Source organism: Cucurbita maxima, unplaced genomic scaffold (assembly GCF_002738345.1).
Source record: "Cucurbita maxima cultivar Rimu unplaced genomic scaffold, Cmax_1.0 Cma_Scf00007, whole genome shotgun sequence".
Taxonomy (NCBI): Eukaryota; Viridiplantae; Streptophyta; class Magnoliopsida; order Cucurbitales; family Cucurbitaceae; genus Cucurbita; species Cucurbita maxima.
This window is the reverse complement of record NW_019272023.1, coordinates 5,916,240-5,920,410: the sequence shown is the minus strand read 5'-3', so window position 1 is coordinate 5,920,410 and position 4,171 is coordinate 5,916,240. Positions and strand designations below refer to the sequence as shown.

The 4,171-nt window shown below is 37.7% G+C and overlaps 1 long non-coding RNA gene across 1 annotated transcript; it reads left to right on the top strand.

Annotated features, from left to right (window-relative positions):
• The first annotated feature begins 1,077 nt into the window (after positions 1-1,077).
• LOC111482420 lies at positions 1,078-3,568 on the top strand. The gene is made up of 3 exons (XR_002718209.1): positions 1,078-1,127; positions 1,403-1,474; positions 3,450-3,568. It is a non-coding gene; the product is annotated as an uncharacterized LOC111482420 (long non-coding RNA).
• The last annotated feature ends 603 nt before the right edge of the window (positions 3,569-4,171 follow it).

The window sequence follows — 4,171 nt, the reverse complement described above, 5'->3', positions numbered from 1 at the left end:
AAATGAAGGAAAGCCACCTATGCAAGACCCAAAGGATCCAAGGAAGGAAATTATGAGAATTAAGCAAGGAAAGGGGTCTTAGTAAGATATTTCTAAACCCTAAGAAGTAATCTTAAGGACTTAAGACCTTTGGAGAAGGATTGAGAATGAAAGCTTAAGCGAAAATGACGAAAATGTCATTTTTCCAATTATCAAGGACCTTTCTAGATTTTTAATACCTTATCTAAAAGGAATTTCAAGATGCTCCACAAGGGAAAAATGACCAACAAGGAATGAAGAATGTTTAGGAAAATTATGGATTTTTCAAGAAAATAATAATAAAATATTTAGAAAGTGTCAAATTACCAAAATACCCTTGAAGTTGAGGATAATCACGGATTTGCCATTCTATTAAAAAAATCAGAACCTCCACAGTACCTTCTGCACAAAATCCTTCGAATCTCGACTCTCAGTCGTTGGATCTCCTCCAAATTTGGATATTTTCTAGAACACTCACGGATCTTCACATCCAACGGCTAGGATTCAAAACCAAAGTTGGTGAGTCTCTGATTGGAGTAGATATTTTGGACCGATTTTTTAGAAAATCCAACCAACAATTCATGATGATTCTGGAGCTCCCAATGTCGGTTTAAGTTTCCCCTATAAATTATGAAGATGGGGCAATCATTTGGAACAAGAATCGAGCAAGTTTAGATTTTGGCAATAAGTGTTTAGATTTTGGGTCTCCTACTCTCAGGTTTCTTCTAAATTCGAGAGCAATTCTCCACCATTTCCTTTCAAACTTGTTCCTATAGCTTCTAAAAAATATTACTAACGAGTTCTATGAAGGAAGGGAGAGATGATACGTCGTATAACAAGATACCCAAGAGATCGAAATGGAGGTGTCGGGTAACTCGCAGACCGAGAGTGGTTTCTCAAAATTCAGATCCCACACTCAAAGTCGTTCCCCTAAACCAATTCCTTTATCTTGAAGAAAGAATAAGGAAGAGGTTTTGTGAAGAAATCGAGCTTCGAAAACCCCTAAAATCGGCTACCCATTAAGAAAATCCTCTATTTTTACTCCGTCCAGTAATCATATTTTGGACGAACTTTGGAAGAAAATATCTTAGGCTACGATCAAAGAAAAGGTACGAAGTCTATCCCTAGCTCTTCCTTGTAACACCCTCTTTAAATTTTATAAGGGAATCGAGGAGAGAAACAGCATGATAGGAGCTGGGGAGGGCGAGTTACAGACGGCGGTGCAAACGGTCGCGCGCGTCTTCTTCTTGCCTGGAGGAAGAAGATGATGACATGGTCGGTTCAGTTGAACCGGCCATGTCAACCTAAAACTCGACCTTCCCTCAGTTTTCTCTATTTTAACCCCCTTCCAGACCGGTTCTCATGAAAACATTTATGGTTCTAGAAAGTAGACACAATAAGGAGTTTGTGAAAGGAAAGTTGAAGTAATTCAAGTACCGGAAGCTCAAGAAAAGAGGTCCCGAACGTCGACAATAAGGTAAGTAGCCACCTTGGACTTTTTTGTTAAGAAATACTTGTAGAAATCACTTAGATTTCCATATGAACCCTAAAAGAAGTATGAACTAGGGTTAGATGAAAGAAAAACTCAAAGAACTGCGAGTTAAGACCCTAAATCGATCAATTTTCCCGGTAATTAGGTAACATTAGAATAACCCAATAGATGAACTCTGCTACTTATGAAATTTTAATGCTGAGTATATTATAGTATGTTGAGGTTATATATGAAGTTTGGTTGTTATTGGATAAGGATAAGTAGGTAAACCAAGAAATGGTGCAAAATGACCATAATGCCCCCAAGATATCTACCTACGGTTCATGACCTAGATGACCTCCAAATGCTATGAAATCATGAAGTAGATCTTATTTTATGATGTTTGTGATTTGGTGAATTTGAAAGTCATTGGAACACGTTAAGTAGCAAAACCAAGAATAAGGTGTAAAATGACCAAAATGCCCCTAGGACTACTTAAGAGATTTCAAGGTCTATACGTGCTCTGAATGATTTGCTACTTCTTATAAGGTCGTTTATGAAGAACATGAAGATAAGTTTGAGGTTTCAAGTTGATTGGAGTAAGTTTGGAACCTAAACCAAGTTAGGATCCAAGAAACACCTAAAGGAAACACCACAAGACTCTAAACTTTTCTAGAACCCTCTAAAGAACTCCCTAAGAATCTATGACCTCCTAGAACAACATACACTAAGATGGGTTCATATGGTTACAAATACAAGTTACAACTTATACCTCAAGAAATTAAGGACCTTTGAAACTTACAAGATTAAGAATCAAGAACAACAACACACAGGCTTTACAACTACCCAAGTAAGAAAAATGCCAAGTATCGCTCAAGGACAAAGAACTAAGGTCCCCAAACTCAGAAACGCAAGAATGCTAGGTAATACTATAGTCATGTCCAAAGTGACCCATGACCTCCCACCAAGCAGTACCCAAGAATTCCTCTTCTAGGTGGGATGCCCGCACCATGTTTCCTTTGTAGGATGTCATGCCTCAAGTTTCCTTCACTTAGAAGAGATGCCCTACAGACTTGCAAGATGCCATGTTCAAGTATGCACCGAGCAAGTGACCTTTATGGTCTATCAAGGGGAGTAGTCTAAGGTCACGGAGGAACAAGAAGAGAGTAAGTTACCTTAGCCACGAATCAAGAACCTCGTAAGACCTCTCACGGTACAGCGTGCTCATGACTTAGACTACGCTGCTTGGAACGCATGAAACCTTGAGCATAGGTTAAGCAGACTGTATTATAGGGCAAGCCCTTGATGTAGTATTAAGACTACATCGCTGGGAACGTAAGAAGCCTTGGATGTAAGTTTTCAGACTATGTCGCTTGGAACGCATAAAGCTTTGGACATAGGTTAAGCAGACCGTATCGAAGGGCAAGCCCTAAGATGCGGTAAGACTACGTCGCTTGGAATGCATGAAGCCTTGGACGTAGGTTAAGGCTGTGTCGCTTGGAACGCATGAAGCCTTGGACACAGGATTGTCAGATGCATGTCTAGTGCCATAAATCCTAGGGGGAGTGTCTTGGAGAACGAATCAAGAACAAAACAAGAACCAAGAAAGTACGAAGAACAAGAGAAAGATCAAGGAATAGAACAAGGATCAAGATCCTAGATCTAAGGACAAGAACTAGAAACAAAGGACCAAGAACCAAAAACCATAGTACTAAGGCCTTTAAAGGAAAACCAAAGTTTTAGGATTCAAGGACCAAGGTCCTCAAGAAAGATCAAGATAAGAACCCCAAGTCAAGAACAAGAATTAGAGGGACCTAAGTACTTTCAATAAGAACAAAATCAAGAACAAGCAAGAATAAAGAATGTGGTACCCTAGCTTATCAAGGACACGATTAAGAGCCTACAAGTAGGCTACTTACTGAGTCTTGTACTCATTCCTTATTCTCCATTTTTTTTCTAGGTGATAAGGAGTTGGTCGAGGTCGGGAGAGGACTCTGAAGAAGGTGCCATAGACTAACCTCACCTGTCGTCCTCAATCCTTTTGTTTAAAGTGTTTTGTATCTGTTCCTTATTTTGTGTTTTAACTAGTATGTTGTGTTTCGAATACTTGCGTATAAACCCTATTTTGATATAATGTAAATTTAATGTTTTAAATTTCTTTGTTTTATTTTGCCAAAAAATTTACCCACCTTTTTTAGTCATCGAGTCAGCTCGATCCTTACAGTGTGTTGATCAATTGGTTGGATAGTTTTTCATTTTCACTTTTATTGATGACGTGATGTTTAGGGTTTTGTGATGTAAGAATTGTGGGGATATAGTTCAGGTGGTAGAATGCTTTCTTTGCATGCAAGAGGTACGAGAATCCATACCCCACATCTCCAAAAGAAACTAATTGTTATTAATATTTTATTTATATTCCATCTTTTCTTATTTATGACATAATGAATAGAGATATTTTTTCATTTTAACTATTATTAGTGACGGTAGGTTTAGGGTTTTGAGATTTAGAATTATGGGGATGTAACTCAAATAATAGATTTAGACTATCGATTATTAAATGTATTCTTTATTTACAATATTTTCTTATTTCTTTTCAATATTTTCTTATTTATGACATAATGAGCAAAGATAGTTTTTCATTTTCACTATTATTAATGACGAGACATTAGGATTTTTGTGATA